Source organism: Peromyscus eremicus, chromosome 14 (assembly GCF_949786415.1).
Source record: "Peromyscus eremicus chromosome 14, PerEre_H2_v1, whole genome shotgun sequence".
NCBI classification, from domain to species: domain Eukaryota; kingdom Metazoa; phylum Chordata; class Mammalia; order Rodentia; family Cricetidae; genus Peromyscus; species Peromyscus eremicus.
In genome coordinates, this window is record NC_081430.1 from 72600890 (window position 1) to 72610618 (window position 9729).

Consider the following 9729-nt stretch of genomic DNA (forward strand, 5'->3'; position numbering starts at 1 on the left):
AGAAATGGTGATTGCAACAAAGTCTTGGGAAGATGATGCTGTGGCTTTTCCGGGGGTAGAGATAAACCAGGTCAAAGGTCATAATGGCTGCACAACATAATATTATAATTGACAAGACACTGAGGTGAGACTCCTTATTAGTGCAGTGGCAGCAGAGATGGGATCATGAAGGTTGACGGTTAGTAGTTTTGTCTAGAGGGCCATGTGACAATGACTAGCTGATTGTGACAGATGAGGATCAGTACTGGAGGTGATGATCTTAGTGCCCTGAACATTAAGTGAGTAAGTTTGGATTTTAAGTGTGGGATGGAGGTACCAGAAAAGAAACTGGAGTCATCACAAGATAAAAAACCCAGGAAGACACTGTCCTTTTATTGTGGAGCCATCAAGGAAACAGGTACAGAAGCCAGAATATCAGAGAGCAGCAACCCTGATCAATAGTGGTCCAAGCTGGGGGCGCTGCAGGCCAGGTGGATTACAAACTCACATGGTTCCAGGTGATAAAAGTAGGTTTAGATAATTGTGCTAGTAAAACCCAAACAACAGTGAGTTGTGGAGGAAAAAACCTAAGAAAGGAAAGAAAATAAGCAGATACAGCTTTTCATAGCATTGGCCATTTGATATAACAGAGTATTGAATAGGAATCCAATCAAAAGGGATACATTTCAGTAGTAGGAACCTGTAAGTCAGGAAATCTGGTTAAACAGATAATAGAGATGTGAGAAACAGGATGAAGGATAAAAACCAGTACATCTATGGATAGTCTGGTTTGCCTTGGAAAGGAAAAGAAGATGTTCAGAACTGCCAATTTCGAGATGGGTAATAAAAAAACACAGAAAATTTATTGATAGGAAAGGATAGTACACCCAAGTGCCTGCCCCAGCCCCTAAAGGGCCAGGGTAATGGGTGCCACTATTATGAACAAATACATAATGGAGAAATGGGAAAGAGAGAGTAAGTGGTGGAGAGATGGGGAGGAAGAAAGGCAGAGCAGTTAGATATGAGAAGGCTGTACTGCCACATGAATTCATGTTGATGTCTGGGGGCTGTGCTGCCACCAAAGGCCATACTGGTCTAGTGGCCTGTGTTGTGCTGCCACCTGAAGTCATGGTGAAATCCAGGCTGAGGCTGCTGCCAAGGGCCTTGCCTTGGTCTATGGCCTTGCCACAGCTAGAGCCTGTGTTGATGTCCATGGACCATGTTGCCACCAAAGAACAAGTGGATTGTAGCTATGAGTTTTCTCAGGTCCTGCCGGGCCCTGTGGTGCTGCAATTCTCTGGTCCTGCTCTGCCCTATGGTCAGTCTCTCAGCAGCTTATAAAATACTCATTCAGAGGCTTAATATTAATTACCAATTATATGGCCTATTGCAGGCTTCTTGCTAGCTAGCTCTTATAACTTAACCCATTTCTATTAATATAAGTTGTCATGTGGCTGTGGCATTACCAGTCTCCCGGCATCTTGCTGCTCCTTCAGAGATGGCTAGCATCCCTCCTTCTCTCCTTTCTTCTCTCCATATATCTGCTTGGATTTTCTGCTTGCCTCTAACCTGCCTTGCCATAGACCAATGCAGCTTTATTTATCAATCAGAGCAACACATATTCACAGCATACAGAAAGACATCCCAGAGCAGTGGATGTCTGTGGTCTGGGCTCCCTCCTGAAGCCATGTTGATGTCTGTGCACTGAACATAGCTGGTTCTGCTCCTCCCTGACCTGCAGAGCAAGCAGTGACTTGGGTGTAGGGATTTGAGTTGGCCCACCCCAACATCTACCCATTCTATGAGCTGGTAGAGTGCAGAACCAAAACTGCAGGATCTTCATGACTCAGGGTAACAACAGGATATCTGAGAGAAGTCCCAGTGAGGATGCAGTATTGATAGTATAGAAGAAGTTAGAAGCCTTGAACCAGTCCAATGATGCATTGCAATGAACATTTTCAAGTAAAGTTGTTTGGGCAGAAGGGTACAATGGGTGACACATCACGACACACTGCAGCTTCCATAGTGATACTTTTTTTCCTATGGGGAGGGAGGTTGCAAGGATGGAGGGCAGATTTGGAAGGACAGGGAGATGAGTGATTGGGGTTCATGATGTGAAATTCACAAAGAATCAATTAAAAGTTGTTTTGTTTTGTTTTGTTTTGTTTTGTTTTTAAAAAGAAAAGACAGCAGTTTAAATTGATGATGATTCCAAGTCTCAAACAGCCAGAAGACAAAAAACACAGGTGATGAAGCAGAATGAGACAGAGGTAAGGAGACTCAGTAGAGGTTGGTGTCATTCAGTATGATGCCTCAAGAAGCTGGGGACAGGAAAGACACTATATACATCATGGAGGATGCCACCTCTATCAAGCTGAATGAAACATGGGTACACAGACATCCATATCTACATGTCTATGGATAAGGTTTTATAACTCAAAAGTTTAATACTGCTTTTCTTGTTCTTCAGAAAGAAAACTATATTTGAGAAAAAATAGGTTCCAAGTACTCAAATTGTTATTGTAACAATAATTAGTTGAATTGATGAAGATGAATTTTAATACATGAAAATAAAAACCAGTATTCCATGCATGCAATAGTTTTAAAATCGTCAAATTGCCAAAAGACTTTACATGCTGCCTGACCTCGATTGAGCCTAACAGCACAGCCCTGGACCCCACTCAGGCAGGAGTCATTCTCCTGACCTGCTGCTGAAAAAGCCTTCTTGACTTGATTCCTTGTTGAAGTCCTGGCCCAGAGAACTTTGTCCTACAGTCCATGCAATCATGGTTTCTTTCTGTTCAGACAAAAGCTTTAAAGAATATTTCTAGGTAGAATAAAAATGGATGGAAGAAATATATTTTCACTGGTAAAGTTTTTAAGCTTTTAATATTGAATTTGTATGCCTAAGGTCTATGTGTTAATTTACTGCTCATAAGAATTTTTAAAATAAAATTAGAGTATTTATTGTGTGATCCTGTGAACTCTGACACAATATTCTATTGCAGGAATATTACTGTTTTCTTTCCTAGCTTCCTCAAAGACAGGGATTGTGAATGACTACAAGGGAGTGGGTCAGACTGAAGAAAGAACACAGCAGGCTTTGGGGGCATTACAGGGCAAAAAAGAAACTGAACTTTGGTAGCATTAATTACTTAGTCGAAACTTGTAGTTAAGATTTTTTTTCTTTTTGAGACAGAATCTCACTATATTACCCTAGTTGGTCTGGAATTCTATGTGTACCAGGATGGCCTCCTTCCTCTACATCCTGAATGCTGGGATGCAGTTCAAATATTTAGGAAGCTTTTGACAGTCATGGGTATCACAGAGAGCAGTAATAAAGAAGCAAGCTAGTTGTCTGAGGCATGTTTTCATGTGGGGCTCGATGGTTTCAATCCTGCATTGTTAACTAAAATGATAAAAAACAAACCCAAAACTTGTAGGTGTTGGGGAGCCAGCTCTGTGGGTAATGAGCTTGTGGGGCAAACATGAGGATCAGAATTTAAACCCCTGGCATACACATCATTATTGCTCAGCAGATGCATGCAGATCCTAGGAGAAAGCTGGCCAGTTAGACTAGCCTGCTCAATGAACTGTAACTCAAGTGAGAGACTCTGTGTCAAAAAACAGGATGGAGGGCAATTTAGGGCATCCAATGTTAAACCCTGGCTTTCACATGCATGTGCACGCATGTGCCCACATACATGCAAATGCATACACATACACGGTGACTCTTACTTAAGAAATTGGTTTGTAGATACTTTAGAGTTATCAACTTGGAACAACTGAAGTACTGCCTGCTAGAGTATGGATGCTGTTTCATTTTGTTTATCATTTTGTATAGGTAAGGGAAGACTAACTTTAAAAAACGCTCCTGTGTTTTCTTTCTCATTTTGTAGGGAAGCTGACTCATCATCACTGAGGCAGCAATGAAATTTGTCCCCTCCTAGGGCAGATGTTGTGGTTACTAACCCACTCTTTCATCAATGGCTTCCTGCAGTGGAACCAGTGTCAAGGGACAGATTCCGATGCCTCTCACCTGAAATTTATTTTTTATCAGAGTATCCAGGACCTGACAAATGGTGGGGCCAAGACCATCAGTGCTTTCAGTACTTACAAGGGGCCCATTTTCTACAGCTGACTCTTCTTGCACATTCGATCGGAAGCATGCAATTTAAGAATCTTGCTATATTATTTTGGAGGTTAAGCTGAGAGCTTCCTTGGGTAATTGGGGTCACCTTCATGTGGGCAGGAGTACATCTGAAGCAATTTCATTTTTTCTTTTCCATTCTCTGAAGATGTATTCAGAGATGGCAAGGAAGTCGAAAAGAATGCTCTGTTTTTTAACTGCTGTTGGTTAAATGCACAATGGCTTTGAATTTTTTTGTGCCATCCATGTCTATAAAAGCACGTATATGTGCAGGATAGTTCATTTCAATCTTTTAAAAAAATATCTTTAAATGTGTTTTAGAATTGATAGGATCCTCAAAAGTAACACCTTACATCACCCTGCTCCCTTTGCCTCTGCTTCTGGCGCTTGTGAGAACAGCAACAGAACTAACAGCGGTTCCTAAAGTTAACTCCTTCCCAAAGTTCAAGACTGGGGCATTGAAGAACTAGGTTTGGGGAAAATTATTTTCTTTATAACTTAAAATACCAAGAATGTTTCATGTAATTTTATCCTGCACTTCATACTTTCTCTGTCTTGAAACCAACTGAAGACCTTACTTTGGAAACACTGCCAAGCTGTGGTTCTACAGAAACCGCATCTTCAATGTAGGAAGACTTAGCATTCACATGTAGCATTCAAACGTCAGAAACAAATTTGATTGAAACCCTGTGGGAGAACACTGGTGGGTCTTCCTACATGTTCTGTCTGTCTACAGAGGCACTATTTCTTTAAAACATAGTAACTTCTCAAAAACTAACACTTGGTTCCAGAAGCAAGGAAACCAGATAATGATGGAAAAGAACGGGAGAAAAGAAAGGTGTATGAGAGAGGGGAAAAAAAGACAAGTTTCAAAGTGAAAGAGTCTCATGTATGCCCACTTAGAGCACATCTGTTGACATCTACAGTCTTCCAAGCTGGGGAGAGATGTTACTAAGCATAGCAACTACAAGAATGGAGGAGACCAAGGCACTGTCTTCATAGGATATAAGCGCCTGGGACAAAGGTCATGATTATGTAACACATGAAAGGAGATGCAAAGAAAAATGGTGCTGGCCTAGTTTATGGAAGGAGCGTATAACATGGCCCATCAGAGAATAACATCTGTCCCCTACTAAGGGAATCTCAGAACAGAGCAATGGTAGGCTTCTGTTTAAAGTCAGGGTTGCTTGTCTCAAACAACTGTTAGACGATGCCACGTAGTCTTACTACTTGACCCCAGACAACCTTGCTGCCTCTACAGCACTTCTCTAGTCTCTGAGGAATTATCTATCTCGTCTCCTTCCTCAGTCTGGGCAGACAGGAGGTAGAAATTTCATTTGCTCATTTCATTCTGACCAACAAACCTATCCATCTCCAAACTCAGCTCACCTCTGTCATGTGATCACAGGAATCTCACTTCTAAGCCTAACTGTTCCACTGGCACTTTGCTTTGGACCCCTTCTGCTCACCATGGGAACTGCATCCTGTCCTCTCTGGTACTGGTCATTTTACACAGATTTATTTATTTATTTATTTATTTATTTATTTATTTATTTATTTATTTATTGTGTATATGTGAGTACTTTCCCTGCATGAATGTATATGAACTATGCGTGCAGTGTACCTGATGCCTATCAAGACCAGGAGAGGACATCCAATTCCTTGAAACTGGAGTTACAGAGAGTTGTGAGCCAACATATTCGTGTTGGGAACCAAGCTCAGGTCCTCTGCAGGTATATTATATGGCAGACTGAAGCCTTCATTGCCACCAGGACAAATGAAGGGGTGTTAGAGAAGCAGAAAGAAGGAGAAGCAAAGGGATTTTTCTGTTGGAGTGGTGTTTGTTTTGTTTTTGTTTGGTTTGCTTTTGCTTTTGTTTGCTTGCTTACATACTTCAATTTGTTTCCTTATGTGGGGGCACGTGGCAGGGATGATGGGAGGATAGGAGGGAGCCAAGAGGTGAATAGAATTGGGGTGCATGGTATGAAACTCCTAATGAGTCAATAAAGTTTTAAAAAAAAAAAGAGCAGCAAGTGATCTTAACTGCTGATCCGTCTCTCCAGTCCTTGATACTAATCTTCTTTGTAGCTCATTTTAAATGTTTTCAGGGGCTGGAGAGATGACTCAGCAATTAAGAGAATTTGTTGATCTTAAAAGGGACCCAGGTTTCGTGCTCAGCACCCACATGATGGTAGTTCACAACCATCTGTAACTCTAGTTCCAGGGCATCTGGTGTCATCTTCTGACCCCTTTAGGCACCAGGCATGCAAGTGGTGCATAGTAATACGTGTAGGCAAAAAAACCTCATACATATTAAATAAATGGAAAACACTTACAGGTGTTCAGATTTCACAGGGGAATCTCTTTTATCAAATCTTCCTTTGTTGCTTCAATTATCTTGTCCCTTTTGTACACTCTTTAACAGAGATAGCTTTATTTATTTCTGTCCTTTCTTTAATTTGCTTGTTTTCTACTTAGCCTGCTCACTTGTCATTATGGCCTTCTGGCAATCCCTCCAAGCAGTTCTTTTTTAACAGTTCAATGACCTCCGTATCTCTTCAAGGCAAATTTTATTAATTTCTCCAAATGATTTCAGTTTGGCTCTCTTCTGTGCTCCCTGGTCTTAACCACCCTCAATTATTTCTGAGACTATTGCAACATCTACTAAATTTAAAAGAAAAAGAAAGAAGGAAAGAGAGAAAAAGAAAGAGAGGAGGAAGGGATGGAAAGAAGAAAGGGAGAGAAGAGAGGAAGTGAGGGTAGTGGAGGGGGAGAGGAGGGAAGAGGAGGAGACAGGAAGTACCCCCATGGAACGAGAAGGCCAGGTAGAACATGTCCACCTCTGTAACAGGAGCTTCAGGTGGCAGCTTGTGCATTCCTGGTGGCAGTCCTAAGCAAAGAGCGTCTATAAGAAGCAGAGGCACAGAGCAGGGGCCAGGTCTTAGTGAACTACTTTGGTCAGTGAGGCCCCACATCTCAAATGCTCTGCAACCTCCCCAAACAGCACCAACATCTGGGCTCCAAGTCTTCAAACACAGAAGGTAGTACACTCTTCCCAGCATTCTTGCCTCAACTCTGCTCTCCACATCCTCTCCTCTAAATGTGGGGGCTCTTTAAGTATACCTAGAGTTCAAGATTGGTAATGTCATGTCTTTTAAATTTCTTCTTGTAACTGACTTATATACCTGTATAGTTTATGTGGATTTTATAATTATCTATAAATCTATACATTATAGTTCTTTAAATATTCTTATATTTCCATGGTGTTTGTTTGTTTGCACATTATATCTGTTTTCTACATATACACCCTACCTTCTGTGAAAAAATGTAAACATTGATAGACATCTTTAAAAGTCCTTGTAACTTTGTGAAACTGACTTAGATTTTCCCAAAGACAAAAGCCTTGCTTACAGCTGATCCTCAGTTTTAAAGCACTGTACTCAACACTAATGTAGATGACCTAGGACATTATTTTGAACAGACAAAGAGATGCTCAAGAAGATGAATTCACAAAGTGAGTAAATAGAGAACTCAGAAATGTTGCATCCTAAAAATTACTTTCCTCTTCTTACTTCTTAAGTCAAAAAGATAACTATGAACTTCTGAAAGCTTGTTAATGTATTATTCATGAAAGAAGACCTAATACAGGGTTGTGTGATGCCTACAGGTACATTTCTTTACATCTGAGAAACAGGGTAGTGAGTATAAATCTTGTCAACAAACTCAGGATGATAACTCATTATTAGTTTGAAAATTCAATTTTCCTGGGATAGTACAAACATATCTTTCTAAAATTGTTAATCCAATAAAACTGATACAGGAACAGTTTTCATTTGATCACAAATTCAAGAATTCAGGATGATGACAAAATAATGTAGAGATTATTTAAGGCAGTCATTTTTATTATGTGATATAGATGCATTAAATTAAAACAATTATAAAGATTGTATGAATAAATACAAACCTTTAGCTACATAAATAAATTTGTGTCTTGCAAAAACATCTCTAAGACTTTAAATTTTAAGAGCTGGAAAAACAGAAATTGAACATTGTTCAAATTTATGAATGTTCTTCTAAACCTATATTATTGCACTTATGTAAGTACAAATATTGACTTTGTGGTGTAAAAGTATGCAGGAGTTAGGAAACACGTTTATGCCTCCTTTATGCTGGGTGCATTAATGTGGCTACCATATGCCACAGGTGACTCTCCAAGTCATACAATGCAGAAGTGTTTTCATCTACCATAGTATTGTTCCCTACTAGAGATATTTGTCTTCCCTGAAAAATATTCTCACAATTTTCTGTAAATATTGACTCTTCTTATAATGGTATTGGGTAATCTAATAAACTGAACTTTGTCCACTAATTAAATGGTCAAATATGGTATTGAAAGAATATTTCAATGAAAACTGTATACCTAATTGAACTCCTGAAATTATTACACACTGTATTTTATTCTGTATCTGTCTAGATGTTTACCCCTCTATTGATACATAAGCCAGCTAAGCTTTGCTATATTTCAGTGCATTCCAAGCATTGGTACTATCACCCCATGGTACTTCAATGCACTTCTATCTTTTTTCACATTTCTTTCTCCTTTGAGATATAATTTATGTACAGTGAGATAGATGTTTGTAAGTATTTGTGGTGGTTTGAATAGGTATGCCCCCCAAAGACTTGTGTGTTTGAATGCTTGGCCTATAGGGAGTAGTACTATTAGAAGGTGTTGCCTTGATGGAGTAGATGTGGCCTTGTTGGAGGAAGTGTGTCACTTTGGGGTTGGGCTTTGAGGTCTCATATATGCTCAAGCTATGCCCAGTTTGGGACAGTTTAGTTCCTGTTACCTGTGGCTCAAGATGTAGAACTTTCAACTATCTCTCCAGCACCATGCATGCCTGCATGCTGCCTTGCTTCTCACAATGATGAAAATGGACTAAACCTCTGAAACTGTAAGCCAGCCCCAATTAAATGTTTTTCTTATAAGAGTTGTATAGTCGTGGTGTCTCTTCACAGCAATAGAAACCCTAAGACAGAAATTGCTAAGGCAGTCTGGGGTATTGTTGTGATAGGATGGACCATGTTTGGAGGAATATGGACTTTGGGACTATGGATTAGAAAAGCAGTTGAATGCTTCAAGTAGGGCTTAATGGGCCATCCTAGTAGGAGCCTGGAAGACAGTGGTGCTGAGGGTGATTTGAAATGTGGTAGCATGGCTCAAGAGGTTTCAGAGGAGAAGAATTTTAGTATGTTTCCTAGAGATCATTCTTGTGATATCCTGGTGAAGAATGTGTCTGTTTTTGCCCTTGTCCAAAGAGTTTGTCTGAGGCTAAACTGAAGAGATTTGTAATAATTCCGTTGGCAGAGGAAATCTCAAAACAGTCTATTATTGACTCTTTTGTGTGGTTATTAGTGGTCACTCTTATACAAATGTATAATGCAAAGGGAAGGAACAAGTGGAGCAATGAAAAATCCAAAATGTATAATTTGAGAGAAAAATGTAGCACCAAGAAGTAGAATAGAGCTAAATCTTGTGTTCAAGGAGATAAACAGATTAAGAAATGGAAGAAAGGGAGTGGTGACCTCAGGGAAAGATCCCA